At 43.2% G+C, this 24,364-nt stretch overlaps 1 protein-coding gene across 2 annotated transcripts in view; it reads left to right on the plus strand.

Annotated features, from left to right (window-relative positions):
* The window catches only part of SLC12A7 (solute carrier family 12 member 7), a 574,243-nt gene that overhangs the window by 145,726 nt on the left and 404,153 nt on the right, over positions 1 to 24,364 (plus strand). The window lies entirely within an intron of this gene.

A 24,364-nucleotide genomic window follows, 5' to 3' on the forward strand; every position in this document is an offset into this window, starting at 1 on the left:
TTCATGTACACAGGGACTATATTAAAACCTCTCCTGAACTTGATAGCTAGTAACAGACAGTTAAAAAAGTAAAAACTTTAAAGGGGTTGTAAAGCTTGGTGTTTCTTCACCTCAAAGTGGAGGTTCACCCGGAAATGTTCATTTTTAACATTAGATTCATGCTAATTTTGTCTAGGGGAAGCGGGTAGTTTTGTTAAAAACAAAGCAGTACTTACCGTTTTAGAGAGCGATCTTCTCCGCCGCTTCCGGGTATGGTCTGCGGCACTGGGCGTTCCTATTTGATTGACAGTCTTCTGACGGTTGCATCTATCGCGTCACGATTTTCCGAAAGTAGCCTAACGTCGGTGCGCAGGCGCCGTATAGAGCCGTACCGACTTTCGGCTACTCGTGACGCGATGTATGCGACCGTCGGAAGCCTGTCGGAATACTGTCAATCAAATAGGAACGCCCAGTCCCGAAGACCATACCCGGAATCGGCGGAGAAGATCGCTCTCTAAAACGGTAAGTACTGCTTCGTTTTTAAAAAAACTACCCGATTCCCCTTGACAAAATGAGCATGAATCTAATGTTAATTTTTTTTTTTCGGGTGAACTCCCGCTTTAATGCATCCTATGCATTAAGGTGAAAAAACACAGATGCTTACAGCCCCCCCCCCCCCCTTTTACTTGAGCCCTCGAAAGTCCCACGTCGTGAACGCGCTGGCTTCTCGGCTCTTCATTGGATGATTGATAGCTGCTGTCAATCAAATGATGCGGGGGGCCGAGTGATACAGTCTCCCAAGGTAACCCCCTTGGGAGAGCGCTTCCCAGAGGGGGGTTAGCTCTTGTGGGAAGAGCCGCCGAGGGACCCCAGAAGACGAGGATCGGGTCCACTCTGCAAAACGAGCTGCACAGTGGAGGTAAGTATTACGTGTTTTTTTTTTTTTTTTTTTTTTTATTATTTTAACCACTTAAGGATATGTATATGTACGTCCTCTTTTTAAACATGGATATCTCAGTAACGGCAGCAGCTGCTGCCACAACTGAGATATCCATGTTTTCAGCTGGCGGCCGTGTAAACGATAACGGCGGTCTCCGCGGCGGATTCGCCGCGAGATCGCCGTTATCGGTGGCGGGAGAGGGGCCCCTCCCGCCGCTTTTCCGCGCCCTCCGCCGCTTACCGGAGCCGTCGGTAGCGGCGGAGGAGATCCGATGCTGCCGCCAGGAGAGTGAGGACTTGAGTGAGGGCAAGATGGCCCCCACCCGTCCTCATAGCTCTGCTGGGCGGAAGTGACGTCAAAACGTCAGTCCCGCCCAGCCTCTTAAAGAGACAATTTTTTTTCTGTCATTTTTTTAAATGAAAAATTTTCTTTTTTTTTTTTTTTTTTTTTTTTTTTTTTTGCATTTAAGCCTAAATATGAGATCTGAGGTCTTTTTGACCCCAGATCTCATATTTAAGAGGACCTGTCATGCTTTTTTCTATTACAAGGGATGTTTACATTCCTTGTAATAGGAATAAAAGTGATAATTTTTTTTTTTTTTATATTTTAGTGTAAAAAATAATAAAATCAATAAAATTAAATAAGAAAACAAAAACAAATTTTTTTTAAAGCGCCCCGTCCTGACGAGCTCGCGCGCAGAAGCGAACGCATACGTGAGTAGCGCCCGCATATGAAAACGGTGTTCAAATCACACAAGTGAGGTATCGCCGCGATCGTTAGAGCGAGAGCAATAATTATAGCCCTAGAGCTACTCTGTAGCTCAAAAAATGCAACTTATAGAATTTTTTATGTGAAAAATAACTACAGCGCTAAATTAAATACTCAAAAATTATAGCATTAATAAATCACCAAATAATAAAAAGCTGCAAAAATATTTGGTAGTGGGTCAAACAAAGTAAAAAATGTGTATAATAAAAATATTGCGCTAATTATTAACTTAATTATGCCAACCGTGCTGAAACAGTGATTCAAAAAACAATATAGAAACAAATCCACAAATTGTGTCCAATTGTATATAGACTGTGCACCAGTGTTTCAACGAAAACAACAACACCCAGTTCAGTGCAGTGATAGGATTAATCGATGTGATCACAGACACACTCTCCTGCTTCACAGATGGGGGGGGATCTCCTCCACACAGACACCGCTCATGAAAAAAGGGGAAAGGAGACAGCTCATTGCACAGATGGTATGGCACCAAAAAAACAACAGATATTCCTCTAGAATGGCACACTCACGCTACCGCCGTTAAAACAAAGCATAGATCTCCAATGCACCAATCCTCCATAGGGCCGCTCAGCTGATGTTGCATCTACTCATTCAGATCCACTGTCCGTCCCGCTCGTAGCTCCTCCCCCACGCGTTACGTCAATGGTCACTTGACTTACTCATGGGTCACTCCCCATCAGCCCTCAGCTGTTGATATTTATAGTCAGTGAGGCTGACAGGTAAAAACGGGAGCGAAGGAGTGATTGCACATCGTCATCGTCACTAAACATTTGATCCAGATTTTGGATACTGTAAAGGTTGAAACATCGGAGAACTACCTACTAGCAACAGCTGATGTGTCCTCGCTCTACACTATTATAAATCATTTAGAAGCAATCCAGGCATCGAAATGGGCTTTAAATAAATTTGGGTCACTTGTGTCTAGACAGAATAGATTTGTGTTGAGATGTTTGGCATTCGGCCTACAACATAACTATTTTTGGTATAGACAAAAGTATTACCGGCAATTAAATGGCATTGGCATGGGAGCCAAATATGCACCTAGTGTTGCCAATGTCTTTATGGCCGAGTGGGAGGAAGTTGCAATTTATCAGAACTTGCCAGATCAATTGGTTTTATATAAAAGATTCATCGATGATTGTATCCTCATATGGAAGGGAGATGCGGAATCATTGGTTCAATTCTTTGAGAAATTGAATCTTAACCAGAAAAACATTGTACTTACCTATACCATCAATGATAAAAAGATACAATTTCTGGATTTAGAAATTTCACTTGAAGCTCAAAAGATCATTACGAAAACCTTTTTCAAACCGGTAGAACGGAACAGCTATATCCCGGTAGATAGCTGCCATCATGATCCATGGCTCATTAACATACCGAAAGGTCAATTAGTAAGAATCCGCAGGAATTGTACCGATCCTCAGACCTATTTGGAACAAGCCAACTGGATTGGTGAGAGATTCACCAAAAAAGGGTATGACAGTAGTTTCATCCAGACGCAAATAAAAAACGTGTTAGATATACCGAGAGAGACACTAATTGAAGATAAAATCACAAACAAAATCATGGATGACAATATACCAATAATTTTGGACTACAATGTCCAACACAGACAACTGGAATTGATCTTCAAACGGCATTGGTCTATATTGCAAGCTGATCAACAGCTGCAATGCATACTTCCAAGTATGCCAAGGGTAATATACAGACGTGCTCCCTCTTTGAGGGATTTGGTGGCTAAAAATGTACCCGATCCCCCCACCAAATCAAATACTCTTACCTTTTTTCAGGGAAAAGGTTTCTTTCCTTGTAAAAGGTGTTTTGCCTGCAAAAAGACCAACTTTAATGGTCAAAAATGTTCCAGCTTCACGTCCAATGTTACACAAAAGGAATATCAAATAAAAGACTTAATAACATGCAGAACAGAGGGTGTTGTTTATGCTCTACAATGTTCGTGCTCTCTGCAGTACATTGGTCGCACAAAAAGACCTCTATGGAAAAGGCTCAGGGAACATGTTCAAAATATTGAAAAGGGCTTTCCGAATCATAATGTGTCGCGCCATTTTGCTTCTTGCCACAATATGAATCCTAAAGATCTTAAATTTTGGGCAATTGCTAAATATAACCCCCATTGGAGAGGTAGCCATATGGTACGGACTTTAAGCCAAACAGAATCAAGATGGATACACGAAATGAGGTCTTTATCGCCCAATGGGTTAAATATAGAATTCGACCTCAATTGTTTCATCTCTGATAACTAATTAAGTATTTGTGATATTGTATATACTGAATTCCTCTCTGTATTTTTATATTTTTATATTTTAAATTTTAAATTTTAAAATATTTTTAAAATAATTTTAACTTTTAAATCATATCTGTAATTTATTCATAGAGCATCTATGGGTCTTAAAACCGCAATATATTTGGGATTTTTATTTTATTGTATATTTGTAAGTGTATGCTAATAATGCGATTATATTTGTGTCTAATTGATTGCTTGATAAGGTTTTTTGTAATACAAGCTGCAATATTGTGTTTAGACACTAGAGGCTGCTATGCCTTTGATGCATATCCTCAGTGTCTATTAATGCCATAATCGGTAAAGTTTTTAGATAAAGTTTTTAAACATTTAAGTTCTTATTAAAATTGCTAACATGCATTAGATATTGTGTACAATGCATGTTTAATCCTTTGAATGCCAGCAATGATGACGATGTGCAATCACTCCTTCGCTCCCGTTTTTACCTGTCAGCCTCACTGACTATAAATATCAACAGCTGAGGGCTGATGGGGAGTGACCCATGAGTAAGTCAAGTGACCATTGACGTAACGCGTGGGGGAGGAGCTACGAGCGGGACGGACAGTGGATCTGAATGAGTAGATGCAACATCAGCTGAGCGGCCCTATGGAGGATTGGTGCATTGGAGATCTATGCTTTGTTTTAACGGCGGTAGCGTGAGTGTGCCATTCTAGAGGAATATCTGTTGTTTTTTTGGTGCCATACCATCTGTGCAATGAGCTGTCTCCTTTCCCCCTTTTTTCATGAGCGGTGTCTGTGTGGAGGAGATCCCCCCCCATCTGTGAAGCAGGAGAGTGTGTCTGTGATCACATCGATTAATCCTATCACTGCACTGAACTGGGTGTTGTTGTTTTCGTTGAAACACTGGTGCACAGTCTATATACAATTGGACACAATTTGTGGATTTGTTTCTATATTGTTTTTTGAATCACTGTTTCAGCACGGTTGGCATAATTAAGTTAATAATTAGCGCAATATTTTTATTATACACATTTTTTATTATACATATAGAATTTTTTAAACGTCGCCTATCTAGATTTTTAAGGGTAAAAGTTTGACGCCATGCCACGAGCGGGCGCAATTTTAAAGCGTGACATGTTGGGTATCATTTTACTCGGCGTAACATTATCTTTCACAATATATAAAAAAATTGGGCCAAATTTATTGTTGTCTTATTTTTTAATTCAAAAAAGTGAATTTTTTCCAAAAAAAGTGCGCTTGTAAGACTGCTGCGCAAATACGGTGTGACAAAAAGTATTGCAATGACCGCCATTTTATTCTCTAGGGTGTTAGAAAAAAAAAATATATAATGTTTGGGGGTTTTAAGTAATTTTCTAGCAGGAAAAAAATGTTTTAGTCTTGCAAACACCAAATCTGAAAAACACCTGAGGTCTTTAAGTGGTTAAAATAACAAACATGTTATGCTTGCCTCCACTGTGCAGTTTGTTTTGCCCAGAGTGGCCCCGATCCTGCTGTTCTCGCGGCACCTCCCTGCAATAGGGGGGTTGGCTTGCGGACGCGCTCACAGTCTGTCGTGTATGACAGGGTTTATATACGCAGCGTCCATAGATCAAGTGCATGACTCGGTCCCGCCCCTCGGCGGCCGTGTCATTTGATGCGATTGACAGCAGCACAAGCCAATGGCTGTGCTGCTATCAATCTAGCCAATCAACGGCCAGACTCCGTGGAGAAGGGGACACGCACAACAGGGGGGCCGTCATTGTCAGGTGTTTTTTCACCTTAATGCATTAAGGTGAAAAAACATGAACCTTTACAACCCCTTTAAAGCGGAGGTTCACCCTAAAACTATTATATACCATCCCATCCAGCATACTTGCGTCAGCTACAGTATGCTGTATTTTTTTTTTCTCGCTGTACTTGCCGTTTAATCGTTCATTTTCTTTTCATCCTCCTGCGGGGAATAGGCGTTCCTATGAAGAGGCGTAGATGATTGACGTGTGGCTAAGGCACGTCACACGTTCCGAAAATAGCCGAAATAGGACTCGGCTATATACGGCGCCTGCGCAGTCAGCTCCTAGTCTGTGTGCAGGCGCTGTATAGCGACGTGAAGAGCCGAGTCCTAGTCCGGCTATTTCTTTATCGTACATCACGGGACACAGAGCGGCATTCATTACTATATGGGTTATATGGAGTACCTTCAGGTGTAGACACTGGCAATCTCAAACAGGAAATGCCCCTCCCTATATAACCCCCTCCCATAGGAGGAGTACCTCAGTTTTTCCGCCAGTGTCTTAGGTGTTAGTCATGGTTTAGCTTGCCTCCACATCCTTGGGATTAGGTGAGCTAACCGGTTCTGTCCAAAAAAGCCTCAGCGCTAAAGTGGTCAGTAACCGGACCCCAAACCCTTGGGGTATAGCCCATAATGCTTTTCTTTTTAGAGAGCTGGACCCTGGGCCCAGAACTTAGAAACCTTTGGGTGCCTAATGTTTCTGTTGCCAGAGTGCTATATGGGCCCAGGACAGTGGATCCTTCATAGGAACCCAGGGCCTGAAGGTCTAGACATCCCCACCGAGATGGGGGAAGATTGGGCCTCTTGCTTGGCAAAGTCCTGCGGCATGGAGCAGGTAAGTGAGGGGAAAAACTTGCAGAACTTGGTTCTTAGCAGGTTTTTTCTGGGGGGTCACAGGGGACATGCCTAAAGTTATGCACTGCATCTGGCAAACTAGTCACATATCATAAAGATAGGATGGCTCTATATGTATTATTCCCCATAAGATGTGACCTCCCTTGTAGTGTTGGAAAAGCATTGAGTGGGGCCTGTGATATAAAAGTATATGTGTGTGTCAGAGAGCTGTGCTTACCTGCAAGCCTCCAGGCGATGCTCCATTCAGTCTTCCTCCTCACGGCCTGCAAAGCAGGCAAAACGCCGACCTCCTCATGGTTGCAGGCTGCAGTTTGCTGGAGCAGAGAGGTCCCTTCCTCCCAACCCCACCCCCCCCCTGTCGGGAGGGGCATTTCCTGTTTGAGATTGCTGGGGGGGAAGGGCGGGTCAGTGGCTTAAGGAAGGGGCGGCCCTTCCTTGTTTGTTCCATATAGCTCATTCAATACTTTGGAACTGAGGAGGAAAGACCAGAACGGCAAGCACGGGGCGCCGAGGACACACAGTGGCCAGAAAGAATATTGCAGTCTTCAGAAAGACTGTTTTCAAGCCTAGGAATAGGCTGTTTCTTTTCCATCTCATAGTTTTTCTTGCAATACTACTCAGGGGGACAGAATGTTTTTTCTTTCCTAGATTTGAAAAAAAAAAAAAAAAAAAAAAAAAAAATGTCATCCTAGGGGAGAGGAAGCATTTTTTATCCCCCAAACAGGTGTTTGGGCATTTAACTATTTATAAGTCCCAGGTACCAATAAGTAGCAGGTGTACCTCGGTATTGTACCATGGCATCAAAAAACAAGGGTACAAGAGGTGGGGATTCCCCCAGAGAGTCTGAGGTCTCGGACAATGCTATGCCGCTGCTTTCCCCACAGGGAGCCTTGGGGCCATCGGGATCTGGGGCTGGAGCTGACGCGGGTCAGTCCAACCCTAAGATGGTCACGGAGGAGGTATTACTCACCTCTTTAAAAGAGATGCAGAAAAGCATGGGTAAAATGATAGCCGCAGCTATGCGGGGCAGTAAGCGGAATAGATCTCCGTCGCCCGAGCGCGGACCCTCAGAAGAGGAGGTCCTTTCCTCAGGGGAATTGGACGACCTCTTGGACAAGGACCAAGTAGGTTCAGGGATCGAAGATCCGGATACAGAGGAGTCTGGGGCAGTCTCCCTGAGGGAGAGCTGGTGGATTCAAGGATTGTCGGACTTGGTCCATAGGGCATTCAACTTGCCAGTACCAGATCTCCAGGTATCGACGGTTTCAGCTTTGGGCTCACTGAGGGCGCCTCAAAGCAATGCTGTGTTTCCGATCCATCCTCTATTAGAGGGAGTTTTGTTCCAAGATTGGAACAAGCCAGATAAGATCTTCTTACCACCTAAGAAGTTCTCTGTCCTATATCCTATGGAAGAAAAATTTTCCAAAAGATGGGCTACTCCTGCAGTGGACGCAGCCATCTCATGTGTTAACAAATCGTTAACATGCCCTGTAGAAAACATACAGGTGTTCAAGGATCCAGTTGATAAGCGCTTGGAAGCACTACTTAAGAACTCCTTCACTACTGCAGGGGCAGTAGTACAGCCAGCTGTGGCTGCGATTGGGGTCGCTCAAGCATTATCGGATCAATTTAAGCAGATGCTTAAACTTATTCCTGCCCAGCAGGCAGAAGAATTTTCGGATGTCCCTAAGGCCATATGTTTTACGGTAGACGCAATCAAGGATTCTATCCAGCAAGCGTCACGTTTATCGTTATCCCTTATCCATATGAGAAGACTCTTATGGTTAAAAAGCTGGGAGGCTGAGCCCCCATGCAAGAAGCTCCTGGTAGGGTTCCCCTTCCATGGAGGACGACTCTTCGGAGAAGACCTAGATAAATACATTCAGACCATTTCAAACGGCAAGAGTACTCTCTTGCCAACTAAGAAGAAGGTTCAGGGGCCTGCGTTTAAACGACAGTATTCCCCTGGGCAGGGGCCCTCTAATGCCAAGCAGTATCGACGGCCTCCTGCAAAAGCAAACTTCGGCTTCAACAGCAAATCACAAGGACAGGCTGTTAGAGGCAAAAGGCAGTGGTTTCGCAAACCAGCAAAACCAGCCCCCAAGCCAACCTTATGAAGGGGCGCCCCCACCCACGAAGGTGGGGGGAAGGCTGCGACTCTTTTCAGAGATTTGGGAAGCCAGCATTCCCGACGAGTGGGTACGGTCTTCCGTGGCCACAGGCTACAAATTAGATTTCCTAAGGTTTCCTCCTCCTCATTTCCAGGAGTCGAGGATTCCAAACGATCCGCCTCGGATTCCGGCCAGTCCTGGAACAGGGGCTGGGTTTCTACTCCAACCTATTCATCATCCCCAATGGAGATGTCAGGCCAATTTTGGACCTAAAGATGGTAAATGCATATCTAAAGATCCGCTCATTTCGGATGGAATCCGTGCGGTCAGCAGCTGCCACACTCCAGAAGGACGACTTCATGGCGTCCATAGACATAAAGGATGCCTACCTTCATGTTCCAATTTATCAGCCACATCAAAGATATCTACGCTTCATGGTGGCTTCGCGTCACTTCCAATTCGTGGCGCTTCCCTTCGGGTTGGCTACGGCCCCCCGGGTGTTCACGAAGGTCCTAGCTCCGATCCTAGCCAAGCTAAGGATCCAAGGGGTCACGATCCTAGCATACCTGGACGACCTCCTAGTCATAGACCACTCGTCTCCCGGCTTGGAGCGAGCAGTGGCCCTCACGGTCCAATACCTCGAGAGGTTCGGCTGGGTCCTAAATCGAGAAAAGTCAGCTTTCCAGCCCACAAGGCAGTTGGAATATCTCGGCATGAGATTAGACACAGAACAACAAGGAGTGTTCCTACCTCTGAGGAAGGTAAAAGCCATCAAGGAATTAATCCTACTGGTTCTAAGCAAGAAAGAACCGACTATTCGCCTATGTATGAGGTTACTAGGCAAGATGGTGGCCACGTTCGAGGCGGTACCATACGCCCAGAGCCACACTCGCATCCTACAGGCAGCCATCCTGTCAGCATGGAGCAGAAGGCCACAGGCCTTGGATATCCCGTTGCCGCTCTTATCAAGAGTCCGACAAAGTCTGTGTTGGTGGTTAGACCCTCAGAATCTACTGAAGGGGAAGTCTTTCAGCCCAGTGGCTTGGAAGATAGTGACCACAGACGCCAGCCTGACGGGCTGGGGAGCAATTTTGGATGGTTGCACTCGCCAAGGTACTTGGGCAAAGCCAGAGAAGCAGTTGCCCATCAACATCTTGGAGCTCAGAGCTGCTCGACTAGCCCTCAGGGCTTGGACGTCAAAATTGCAGGGGTTCCCGGTGAGAATTCAATCAGACAATGCCACGGCCGTGGCATACATAAATCACCAAGGGGGAACCAGGAGTCAAGCCGCTCAGAGAGAGGTGAGCTTGATTCTCCTATGGGCAGAGGCGCATGTGCCCTGCATATCGGCAATATTCATTCCAGGAGTGGACAACTTTCAGGCGGACTTCTTAAGCCGCCAGACTCTATGGCCGGGGGAATGGTCTCTGCATCCACAAGTCTTTCAAGCACTCTGCCAAAGATGGGGAGTGCCGGACGTGGATATCATGGCATCGAGACTCAACAAGAAACTAGACAGGTTCATATCCCGCTCAAGGGATCCGATGGCCTGCGGAACCGATGCGTTGGTTTGCCCTTGGCATCAGTTCAAACTTCTTTATGCGTTTCCCCCGCTCCAGTTACTACCCCGCCTGCTGCGCAGGATCCCGGTGGAACACATACCAGTCATCCTGGTAGCTCCAGCATGGCCCAGAAGGGCATGGTACTCACTCATCCTAAAGATGGTAGTGGGAGACCCTTGGACTCTTCCTCTACGGCCAGACCTGCTATCGCAAGGTCCGATCCTCCACCCTGCCTTACGGCATCTAAATTTGACGGCCTGGAAGCTGAATCCCTGATTCTCAGGGGTAGAGGTCTGTCTCAGAAAGTAGTCTCTACCCTAATCAGAGCCAGGAAACCGGTCTCTAGGGTGATTTATTACAGGGTCTGGAAGGCCTATGTAGGCTGGTGTGAGTCCAAGCGATGGCTTTTCTCGCAAATTTACCATCGATAGAGTATTAAGTTTTCTCCAGCTAGGAGTGGATAAAGGATTGGCATTAAGCACAATCAAAGGACAGATTTCTGCTCTGTCAGTGTGGTTTCAGCGGCCGCTGGCCACCCACTCGCTGGTTAAGACCTTCCTTCAAGGGGTCTTACGTATTAGACCTCCAGTTAAATCCCCGCTTTGTCCGTGGGATTTAAATCTTGTTCTGTCAAGTTTACAGAAACAACCGTTTGAGCCGTTGGCTGAAATTCCTTTGGTTCTACTGACAAGGAAGTTAGTATTTTTGGTTGCCATAGTTTCCGCAAGAAGAGTTTCGGAGCTAGCGGCCTTATCCTGTAAGGAACCATATCTTGTTTTTCATAAGGACAGGGTCGTTCTCCGCCCTCATCCTTCCTTCCTACCGAAGGTCATATCCAGTTTTCATTTGAACCAGGATTTGGTATTACCATCCTTCTTCCCTAAACCTACTTCCAGAAAGGAAGGGTTGCTGCATACCTTGGATATTGTCAGGGCCATGAAGGCCTATCTTAAAGCTACAAAGAAGATCCGGAAAACAGATGTGCTGTTCATTCTACCGGAGGGGCCCAAGAAGGGGCAGGCAGCTGCAAAGTCCACCATTTCTAGGTGGATTAAGCAATTAATCACTCAGGCCTACGGCTTGAAAGGGTTGCCTCCTCCAGTATCATTAAAGGCTCATTCTACTAGAGCCATGGGCGCCTCCTGGGCAGCACACCACCAGATCTCTATGGCTCAAGTTTGCAAGGCGGCAACCCGGTCTTCTGTCCACACGTTTACAAAATTCTACAAGTTGGACGTAAGAAGGAATACTGATACTGCCTTCGGGCAGGCAGTGCTGCAGGCTGCAGTTTGAGACCCTCGGATTCCGGGGGCTCCTCTTTTTTGAGTTAAATTTAAAATTATTTTTCTCAACTAAGTTGGATTTATTATGATTTGAGTATATCTCTAAATTAAATCATTTTGTCTTGGAGATGTTCTCCCTCCCCTCATTGTAAGCATTGCTTTGGGACATCCCATATAGTAATGAATGCCGCTCTGTGTCCCGTGATGTACGATAAAGAAAAAGAGATTTTTAATACAGCTTACCTGTAAAATCTTTTTCTTGGAGTACATCACGGGACACAGAGCTCCCACCCCTCTTTTTTGAGGACCATTTTGGGAGGCATACTGCTTGCTACAAAACTGAGGTACTCCTCCTATGGGAGGGGGTTATATAGGGAGGGGCATTTCCTGTTTGAGATTGCCAGTGTCTACACCTGAAGGTACTCCATATAACCCATATAGTAATGAATGCCGCTCTGTGTCCCGTGATGTACTCCAAGAAAAAGATTTTACAGGTAAGCTGTATTAAAAATCTCTTTTTTCGGAACGCGTGACGTGCCTTAGCCGCACGTCAATCATCTACGCCTCTTAATAGGAACGCCTACTCCCCGTGGGAGGATGAAAAGAAAATGAACGATTAAACGGTAAGTACAGCTCATTATGTCTTTGCCGTGCAGGGGTGTTTTTTTTTTCCTTCACTTTTTCTATTTTCTGTGCATGTATACAACTGCTTTTAATGCCGCGTACATACCATCATTTTTCGGGTTGTAAAAAACAAAGTTTTTTTTAAAAATGTAATTTACAACGATCGTGTGTGTATGTGGGCTTCAGAGCATTTTTCGGGTTCTGAAAAATGGCCAATTTTATTTTCGAACATGCTCTATTTTTTCACGACGTTTTAAATGTCGTTTTTCGGGATGTAAAAAATGATCGTGTGTTGGCTTTAACGACGTGAAAAACCCACGCATGCTCAGAAGCAAGTTATGAGACGGGAACGCTCGTTCTGGTAAAACTACCGTTCGTAATGGAGTAAGCACATTCATCACGCAGTAACAGACAAAAAAGCGCGAATCGTCTTTTACTAACACAAAATCGGCTAATGGAAAAGAGTACCGCTCCAAGCCCTGCGACCTATGCTGTGCTCCCGCCCTGTAGTACTGACAGGTGCAGACTCTGCGCTGATCCATGGAAAAAACGAATGCTCCTGGACTGCCGCACTCTGATAGGCGAAAGCAGCCCAAAGGGTGGCGTCATCCGAATGGAACTTCCCCTTTTATAGTGCTGTTGTACGTCACTGCGCTTTGCTAGAGCATTTTTTTTTAACGATCGTGTGTGGGCAAGTTGAAAAAAACTATGTTTTTTCTAGAGCCTGAAAAACGTAATTTTTTACAACACGAAAAATGATCGTGTGTACGCGGCATAAGAGTTTCAATTCACTGGGGGAGGGGGAATCTTTCAGACTTTGTAAAGGGTATGATGTGGAGGGGGTACTCTGGTGACCCCCCCCCCCCCCATAGACTCTGTGTGTGACCTGGCTTGAGCTGTCAAACTGACCTTACCTCCTCCATTGCTCAGGTGCAGGCTCAGGCAGACCTTGGCTTTGATCCTCTTCTCTTCCCGGCTCCCCCTCTTCATATGACCTGCCCGTTCAGTGTAGTTTATAGAGGTCAACCGATATGGGGTTTTCTCTGACTGATGCCGATATTTAGAAATCGGGGTGCCCGATGGCCGATATATGATGCCATTTTTTTTTTTAAACTCACCTTGATGTCCTCAGTAGATATCTCTATCTATCTCTCCCCCCCCCCCCATAGTTGTTGTTTTGGACACCGTCAACCTCTAGTGTGTATGTTGTCTTAGGCTCCTTCTACAAACCGTCCAATCAATCTGCTTGTCCTCCTTCTTTTTTTTTTTTTTTTTCCTTTATGAAATGGCGGGTGTAAACAGACTTGTGTCCATTTACACTCGCCTACTTCTAATCTGATCCATTAAAAACAATCAGAAGGAGATCCGTTGCCCTCTGATCTGATCGGAAGGTAGTTGGGTGTAAACAAACAGCCTGTTCGTTTACATCCAACTGCCCAGAGAGCAGAGTGTATCCGTTCTGCATCAGTGGAGTGGACACAAATCTATCATCCACCCGCTCAGCTCATCTTGGGGATCAACTTACCTGCTGAGAAAACCGCATTTGGCCCATATGAAAGGGGCCCTAAAGTCTAAAGCTGGGTTCACACTGCCGCTCGCAGTAGGGGTCCGGTGCGTCCCTGTTCTGTTTTGGGGACAAATCGGGCCCAAATTTTTGCCTGAATTTGGACCTGGAGCCAAAGACGCACAGGACCCTTGTGCAATGCACCCCCCTGAGATGTGTGAACCGGCTTCATTGAGGGCTGGTGAGTCTCCTGTCATGAAAATTGGATGCATGTAAATTCACATCAGTGAGAACCCAGCCTGAAGTGTGATATGTTTTCATTCTACTCCTGCAAAATGCTCCCCCTGCATGTATAGATCACAAAACCTCTATGCCCAGTGCAGTTTCTCTTTTTAAGGTGGCAGTATTACTGAAATCCTTTTATTTCATGTTTGGCCCAAAAATTATTTGACACCAGTAATTAGCAATACCATGACATAATGATTAAGCACCGCGCATTGAAAATTATATGAAAAAAAAAACAAAAAAAAAACTGCTTAGAATTGTATCTACTTCGCTGCATAAACTGTTTTAAAGTGATTGTAAATGGGGGAGAGAGGAGAGGGGAATGACATGCCTACCTGATCTGTGCAATGGTTTTGCACAGCAAAGCCCTGATCTTCCTTTTCTCTTGTCCACCACTGGCACTCCCTTCTTCCTCCTGCAGGATGGCCTCATAGTAAGCAGCTTACTCTCACAGGTTGTGATTGACAGCAGCAGCCTCCTGCTGCTCCCTCAATGTCTGGTGAAGAGAGAGGGAGCTGCTGCTCTCAAGCACAGCGCTGGATTGAGATTGTGCTCAAGTAAGTATTTAGGGGGCTGAAGGGGATCCTGATCAGAGAAGTTCTTTTAACCTTCGCGCAGAGAATCCATTAGGGTATACAACTACTGTACAGAAGTATCCAATTTTTGCTTTTGGTGTGCAGATACAATTATATTTTTAAAGGGGGTTGTTCAGTTTCTCAAAGTATCTTCATTAAAAATGTGTGTGTATATGTATATATGTATATATGTATATGTATGTATATATGTATATGTATGTATATATATATATATATATATGTATATGTATATATATATATATATATATATATATATATATATATATATATATATATATATATATATATATATATATATATATATATATATATATATAAAAAATATTTTATAACCCAAGAGGAACAGATTGGTATATGCTTTTATAAATACATGCAGACAAAAGTGCAGTGTTGTGCAACAGTTTATTGCTAAGCTATGCGTGTTATGGCTGACTAGAATATGTGTTTTAGTTCAGTTGTGACTCGCTTCTTTAATCTGTAGTTAACAATTGTCCAGTAAAAATGAATTGTTTAACAACAAACAGCAGTTAAGTACATACATGGATCCAAATTTAGTCTGTTCAGCAAGGATCAGCTGAATTTTGCTCCATGTATGAGCAGGCTGGTTTACATAAGTTGATCTATTGATCGACTTGCATACAACCAGCCTGTCAGGTTTTTCCTGAATGATCAGTTATGGCGGCAACAATGATCATTGATTATACAATGCCACAGCAGAAAGGATTCATCCACATTAAATCTGTGGATGTGGTAATCAGACCAATATGGTCGGCCTTAGTGTTCTGCTTAACCACTTCCGGACCGGCTCACGGCGCTATACATCATACATAGTTACCGAGGGTGAAAAAAAGTCCAGGTCCAACCTATGTGTGTGATTTATATGTCAGTATTGACTTGTATATCCCTGTATGTTGTGGTTGTTCAGGTGCTTATCTAATAGTTTATTGAAACCATCGATGCTCCCCGCTGAGACCACAGCCTGTGGAAGAGAATTCCACATCCTTGCCGCTCTTACAGTAAAGAACTCTCTATGTAGTTTAAGATTAAGCCTCTTTTCTTCTAATTTTAACGAGTGGCCACGTGTCTTGTTAAACTCCCTTCCGCGAAAAAGTTTTATCCCTGAGAATAAGTTCAGTGATCGCAACCTTTCCTCATAACTAATATCCTCCAGACCCTTTATTAGCTTTGCCCTTCTTTATAATCGCTCCATTTCCAGTACATCCTTCCTGAGGACTGCTGCCCAGAACTGAACAGCATACTCCAGGTGCGGCCGGACCAGAGTCTTGTAGAGCGTGAGAATTAACATTTTTTTTATCTCTGGAGTTAATCCCCTTTTTAATGCATGCCAGTATTCTGTTTGCTTTGTTAGCAGCAGCTTGGCATTGCATGCCGTTGCTGAGCATATCGTCTACTAGGACCCCCAGGTCCTTTTCCATCCATCACCACCCTCTGAACTCACCCCTGTAGCCAATTTTTAATCCATGTACTCACCCTATGGTCCACGCCAATGGACCTTATTTTGTACAGTAAACGTTTATAGGGAACTGTGTCAAATGCTTTTGCAAAACCCAGATACACCACTTCTACGGGCCTTACTTTATCTAGATGGAAGCTCACCTCCTCATAGAAAGTTAATAGATTGGTTTGGTAAGAATGATTTTTCATAAATTCATGCTGATTACTGCTAATGATATTGTTTTCATTACTAAAATATTGTATATAGTAGAGGTTGACCGATATGGGTTTTTGTTGTGGGGGGTGAATGGATGGTGCTGGGCGTGGGTGGGGGTATAGATAGATAGATGGATGGTGCTGGGCGTGGGTGAGGGGATAGATGGATGGTGCTGGGCGTGGGTGGGGGGATAGATGGATGGTGCTGGGCGTGGGTGGGGGGGTGGATTTATGGTGCTGGGTGGGGGGATGGATGAAGCTGGCCGTGGGTGGGGGGGGGGATGCGTTGTGGAGGGGGATGGATGAAGCTGGGCGGGGGATGCATTGTGGAGGGGGATGAAGATGATTGAGTTGCATTGTGAAAAAGGATGAGGATGAGAGTTGCATTGTGAAGAGGCTTATATCCACCCAGAGTCATCCTCATCCATTTTTCACAATGCAACTCAATGCCAGCTTGTCAGGCTTAGCCAGGTGTCCCATCAAAGGAGAGTAAATAAAGTCTGTAGGGGACACGGCAGCACACATTACATTTTTTACTTACCCTCCATCCATGCAGGGAAGGAAGAGGAGGTACCCGGTACTGGCCACGATCACCTGCTGGGAGGGGGGGGGGGGTTACTAGTCAGGCAGGCGGCAGTGGCTTGGGCTTGTGACATGATGTTTGATGATTTCTTCCTCTGCTACAGCTTGCTGAGGTAGGGGGCGGGGCTGGGCGGTGCTAGTAATACTTTTTTCTCTTCTCTATAGGGGCCGGCGAGCAGGCTATCGGCAGAGTCGGTGAATGATTCATTTCACGTGCGGCTGTAGGTGGAGTGGGGCACTGGTCAGCAGGGTTTAGTGTGGCAGCCAAAAATCGGCCTAATTTTCACAATAATCGGCCGATGACGATTTCTTAAAAATGTTTTTTTTTTTTTTTTTATTTCCTTGCTGTACATACCGTTTTTATATTTTATTTATATATATATATATATATATATATATATATATATATATATATATATATATATATATATATATATATATATATATATATATATATATATATATATATATATATATATATACACATACACACGCTTCCGGGTATGGAATCTGCAGGACTGGGCGTTCCTAATTGATTGACATGCTTCCGACCGGCGCATACATGTCATTCTAATAACTCGACTGAATGTAATGTTAACATTTTTTTTTTTTTGGGTGAACCCCTGCTTTAAGGCTCTGTGTCCCGTGATGTATGAGCAAGAAAATACTTTACGGGACACAGAGCTCCCACCCCTGTTCGAAGTTAAAGTGGTTGTAAACCCACTTTTGCAAGTTACACCTACAGGTAAGCCTAGATTAAGGCTTACCTGTAGGTGTTCGCAATGCATTAGCGTGCATGTTCCGTGCATTAGCGTGGGAGCCGTCCAGCACGGCTGTTGTCAGTGCGCCGTTGTCTATGGCGCATGAGCCGTAGACAGCGGTCCTGTCATTCAGCGAATATCTCCTAAGCCATGCAGGTTTAGGAGATATTGCCAACACCTACAGGTAAGCCTTAATCTAGGCTTACCTGTAGGTGTTCGCAATATCTCCTAAACCTGCATGGCTTAGGAGATATTCGCTGAATGACAGGACCGCTGTCTACGGCTCATGCGCCATAGACAACGGCGCACTGACAACAGCCGTGCTGGACTCAGCAATGCCGCGTTGGACGGCTCCCACGCTAATGCACGGAGTGACATCATCGCCGGAGCGGCGATACCCGGAAGTAACCTCCGTGAGCGATGGATGAGGACAGATTTGTGGGCTTTGATCTAAGGTAAGTAATGCACAATGAGCTAGTATGCTAGTCATACTAGCTCATTATAGCTTTGTCTTGCAGGTTTTTTTTTTTCCAGGGTTTACTTTCTCTTTAAACATGGGACGCTTATTACTTTGCAAAAAACGGAGGTACTCTCCATTTGGGAGGGGTTATATAGGGAAGGAACTCAATTCTAATTGGGTTTGCCAGTGTCCAGTCACCTGTGGTGACTACATAACCCATTTAATTAAGGCTCTGTGTCCCGTGATGTATTCCCAAGAAAAGGATTTTGCAGGTAAGCTATATTTAAAAATTCTATTTTTATGCCGCGTACACACGGCTGGACTTTCCCAGAAAAAAAAAAAAAAAAAGAAAGTCCAGCCGTGTGTAGCCTCCATCAGACTTTTTTTGGCAGAAGTCCAACGGACCTTAGAGAACCTTGGAGCACCCCAAAAGCTTGTCCTGCACTATTGTATGTCCGTGCAAATAAAAAAATATCATGGCCAGTACTTGATTGTTTCTGATCTGCAAACAAATTAAAGCATTCTGTATGCAGGCCAACTAATCGATTATGAAAATGGTTGACAACTATTTTCATAATCAATTATTATGTTGATTAGTTTTTTCAGCCCAAGCGTAGAGAGAATGCTATGGCAGCTTACACAATAAATGCTCTAAATGGGGGGGGGGGGGGGAGTGAAAAGTATGGGAGGACAAAATAGGATAGGATGCATGCTATTACTTGAAGACTTTTTTTCTCTTTAGTGACTTTTTATGGAGATTATTTGTTATAACTCTGAAGCCCCTTTTGTGTCCATAGACACAGATTGGGAACAAAGAAACCCTGATCTGCATTTGAGCTGACTCAGAGCAGCCGCATGCTGACGGTGAAAACCCAAAAGCACTCTCTGTTGGAAGTTTTGTGACTCGGTCTCTTCTGACTGCATGCTGTGACTGAGTGTGTGGTCTGCTGGGAATGAGTCTGTGTTCTGTGACAGCAGCGAGTGCAGCAGGTCTGTGTGAATTCACCTTGCCGTCTATCAGTGATGATGGCCCAAAACAATTCCTGGGAGTGCAGTCACTACCTATTCTGTGTACTACAGTGAGTGCAAAGAATGACCACAAAGGAGAAAAAAGCATACATATGAGAGGAGGATGTAACAATTGTTAAGAAGATTGTGTCTGGGAGTGCAACACTGAAGAGAGAAGACAGAGGTGATGTGCAAGTCATGTAAAGTTGATATTGTGCAAGAAGCTTCCAGAACTGTTGTCTAAGGAGAGCCGAGAGGGAAATTAAACGATGCTCAACTGAAAAAAAAGTGTGTGTATAATATATTATATACACACATTTTTTTTTCTTTTATATATAATATAACAATTATAGAAACGGGATTGCTGTGCAAAAATACTTTAATGGAAAAGTTTAAAGACATCAAAGTTTCTTGGTAACTATTTCAGGCAAATATTTGGCCTTTGAAGAAGGTCATTATCTGCTTAAGCGCGAAACTGTTACCATGAATACCATGGAACTTTTTCATTAAAGTGGAGTTCCGGCCACAATTTCACTTTTTAAATATAAATACCCCTGTAATACACAAGCTTAATGTATTCTAGTAAAGTAAGGGCTCTTTCACACGTCCGTTCAGTTTTTCAGATCAGTTTTTTTTTCATCAGTTGATCCGTTTTTGCATCAGTTTTTGCATCAGTTTTTAGATCAGTTTTTCCATCCGTTTATTTTTTTTTTTTTGGGGCTTTTTACATAGAAAACGGATGTTAGCGGAACGGATGATAAACGGATCATCCGTTAACGTCCGTTCCGTTTTTTAGACGGAAGAAAAATAGGGTTTTCTTCCTATAAAAAAAACGGAACTGAACGCAGACGGATGCTAACGGACGTTAGCGGATGCTCATCCGCTAACGGACGCTAGCCCATAGGGAAGCATTGCGGTCCGTTAACGGACGTCCAAAAAACGGACGGACGTGTGAAAGAGCCCTTAGTCTGTAAACTAAGGTCCGTTTTGTTAGGTTGTTACAGCATTTAGACACTTTATAAAATAGAAATTGACTGGGGCCATCTTAAGTGGGGGCATCATGAAGCCAGACTGTATGACTTCCTGGATTTCAGCCTTGCAAATCTCGCACATGCTCAGTGCTGCACAAGCAGTGTCAGATCAGGTTTCAGCACCTGTGCTGTCCAAATCACATGATTCTTTGAGACTGGGGAGTGCACAGACTCCTGGAAAGTTACACCCACTACATTCCCAGGAGTCTGTGCGGTGTAGGTTAGGAAGCATTAAGCACCTAGGTGCAGGAAGTGGGAAGATTAACTATTCTGCCTAGCAACAACACTTTGAAGGCATCTAAAAAAAAAAAAAAAATTCGTAAAGGACTAATGACATTTTTTTAAAACTACTGATGTAATGTTATATTTATGGGTGGAACTCCACTTTAAAGTATCTTTGTGCAGCAAGGCCTGATTGCATTACACATATTCCTGTGACCGATGTGCACCTCACCCCCTGAACCCTGAAACTATATATTTCACAAGAGTGAGTACACCCCTCACATTTTTGAAAATAGGTGTACAGCTTGTATAACAGTGTAAATTTTCTGTCCCTTCAAAATAACTAATGTCTAAACCGATGGCGTAAAAAATATCCAAATTAGCCATTTCCCTCCCCATGTTATGTGACTCGTTGGTGTACAAGATCTCTGGTGTGTTAAATTTGGTGTTCTCGCTCTCTCATACTGGTCACTGGAAGTTCAACATTGCACCTCATGGCAAAGAACTGAAAAAAAGTATTGTTGCTCTACATATAGCCTATGCCATCTTTAAGAAGATTGCCAAGACATTTAAACTGAGCTGCAGCACCAGGGTGGATTTGATTTAAATCAAGTCACTTTAAATCACCATTTTTAAAGAGCAACTGTTATCTTTGTCCCGCAGCGGCTCCTCCTCTGACCTGCTGTTGACTCACCGACCGTCCCATTCACTTTAATGGGACAGCTGGTGATGCAGCAGTGACGCAACAAGGTGAGGGAGGTGGCGGCAGCAGGTGCGTGGATGCCAGCTAACAGACGCTGCCATGATGGATCTGAAATGACAGGTGCTCTTTAAATGTAAGGACTTGCTGCTAGTTGGATGCTTTAATATTTGCAAACAAAATGATGGTTTCCTATTTAGAATAATAAGCTGTCAGGTTAGTAAATATTCCCAAACTGGGTCTCATTTACGGCCTGCTGCCACTTTGCAAGGAGTAAAGCACTTCAAGCTATGTGCAGAAAGATCACAAGGTTTATAAGCTGCTTAGGTTTACTTTCATTTTTACTGCTTGCCCTTCCTCCTCACACTTGGAGCCAGGTTCAGATGTATCACTCTTTAAACAATCATACCGTTTGTAGTGTACATATATTTGCAAAACAATGGGATAAGGAATATTGTTGAACTTTGTTTCATCTCATGGTTACTGTGAAAGTGTGTGAATGCATCAATGCAGTGCATGTTATCTCCGCTTGCAGAGCTTGGATTAATTGAATGAGTTTACCAGAAATGTAAATATTGCAGAATTCACAGCCTTGTGCTATATATCTAAGTTCCATTTAATGCTGAATAAACTACATTATTAATGTATCTTAAATAGAAAACATCTTTAGATAGATTTTTACTTCAAAAGCATTTTATTTAAAAAAATTGATACAAATCTGATTTAAATAAAAAAAAAATGATTGTATAATTTTTTTCTACCTGTGCAGCATGATGACTAAGACCATACAGTGGTTTAACAGGACAGGTTCCACTCAGAACGGGCCTTGCCATGATCGGCCAAAGAAGTTGAGTGCACATGCCCAGCGTTGTATCCAGAGGTTGTCTTTGGGAAACAGACTTATGAGTGCTGCCAGTATTGCTGCAGAGGTTGAAGGGGTGGAGGTGGGGTGTCAGCCTGTCAGTGCTCAGACTATGCACCACACACTGCATCAAATTGGTCTGCATGGCTCTTGTCCCAGAAGGAAGTCTCTTCTAAAGATAATGCATAAGAAAGCCCGCAAACAGTTTTTTTTTTTTTGTTTTTTTTTTTTTTTCCTTCAAATTTGTTTATTGGGTTTTAAGTTAAATAAGTACAATCAGAGTATCAATATTAAAATGCACATGCGAAGTTGGATAAGAAATAGTACATTTAAGAGAAATAAAAACATACAACAATGATCACGTCAGAAAATCAGTAATCCATAAATATATCATAAGGACATATAATGCAGAATAAATCATCCAAGGGGGAAAGGAAAGAACAAGGAAAGGTATAGGTAATGGGAAAGATTGAGAGTTCCAATTACTTAAAATCACTGGCAATATAACGATATATAATCAATAAGAAGAGTGACAGAAGCATGATATCAAATTCAGGATCTCCTTAAGAATGTAACAACGTTTTGGTATTCTGCAGATTTTGTGAAATGAGACCAACATGTCCATTTATCTTGGAAGTACCTAGAAGAGTCTTTAGATTGATATATCAGGTCTTCCATATATGCGATATGGTCAACTTTGCGTATCCATTCAGATTTTACGGGGGAAAGTGTGTGACCATTTGATGGGGATACATAATTTGGCCGCATTGATAAGATGTATGATAATAGAGTTTTTATATATCGAATTGGGTAGCGAAGAAAGATGTAGTAGGTATTGTTCAGCTGTAAAGTCCGGGGTGTAAGTGGTGATAGATACTATAAGATCATGGACGTTTTTCCAGAAGGGTGCAATAATTGGGCATTCCCACCACATATGGAGTAGTGTACCAGTTTCAATCTTGCAGCGCCAACACAAAGGGGAGATGTTCGGACTGTATTTATTAATAACATAAGGGGTTCTATACGATCTTGAATATATCTTGTAACTATTTTCCTGAATCAGGATGTTTAATGAACCTTTATGTAGGCGATGAAAGACCGAATTCCATTGGTCGTTAGAAATCGAAATTTTCAGATCCCTTTCCCATTTTTTTATTCGTATCGTCCAATTGTGGGTGTACTGTTGAATTTAAAATATTATATATGAGGGATATCAAATGGCCCTGGGGAGCATCTTTCACACAAATTGATTCAAAAGTGGTTTTAGGTCTGTGCCAGATATTAGTGAAACCAAATTTGTTCAAAAAATGAGTGATCAATTCAAAGTCATGTGGGGAAATGATAAGGTTCGGGAATTTAGTGGAAAAACATTCAAAAGATATAAGAGTACTTCGTTCAAAAAAAAGTTCAGCTCAGCAAGTTACTTCGGAATTTGAATCAGAGGAAGTGATAATATAAGGTCTCCGAGACACTTCGGGATTAAAAGTAATTGGGGTAATAGGACCATATATGGTAGAAATTTTTACATAGGGATCTAAAGATCTTGAGGGAGGTCCCTGTAATGGGATGAGCGTTGGCAGATTGCGGAATTTTTCTAGGGTCCATGGAAGATGTTTTAAAGGGATTGGTGTAGAAAATAAAGATTCTTCCAAACATATCCAATCTTTAGAGTATCTGTGGAGGTGCCAATTAATAATTCTAGACATATGACAGGCCCAATAATAATTCTTAATATCCGGCAGCCCAATTCCACCTAAGAGTTTTGGGATTGTAAGTTTGTCCCATTTGATTCAGGGTTGTCTAGTATTCCATAGAAATTTCAAGCAAATTTGTTTAAAAGTTTTGAAAAATGTGTTAGGGATTTTAATAGGAATAGTTTGGAATAGGTATAGAATTATACAGGGCTGTGGAGTCGGTAGATAAATGTTCCGACTCCGACTCCTCAGTTTTATGTACTTCCGACTCCGACTCCTCCTGTATTAATATGCGAATGTATTTTATACATTCCTTGAGGGAAAGAAACGCAACCTACCACAGGACTACTGGCTGGGAAGCCAACAGTCTACTGTATTGCACAGTTTAAGCAAAAGACAAACGCAATGAAAACAACGTTTTTTATTCTAAAACATGATTTTCCTAGGAGAATCCCATAGTCATGTTTAAAGTTTAAGCCAACAATCAGAGTTTACAAGTTTTTATAGCCTTAGCTAAATGACAGCAGTTTTTCCAATGGTTTACAGCAGGGCTCAAAATTTCAAGTCCTGAGCTACTAGCCAGGCCTCAAGAGTTACTCGCCACCAGTTGCCCCACCTAATTCATACACTGCCCTGCGCCTAATTGCACCTGTAAACACGCCCTCATAGATTATCTCATGGAATGACAATGTTTTATGCAGAATCAAGTTACAAAATTAAATATTACCAACAACAACTTTAACAAAATGGGACAGGGCACTGGGGGCAGACCAGAGGGACAGGGCACTGGGGG

The sequence above is a fragment of the Rana temporaria genome, chromosome 5 (genome assembly GCF_905171775.1).
Source record: "Rana temporaria chromosome 5, aRanTem1.1, whole genome shotgun sequence".
NCBI lineage: Eukaryota > Metazoa > Chordata > Amphibia > Anura > Ranidae > Rana > Rana temporaria.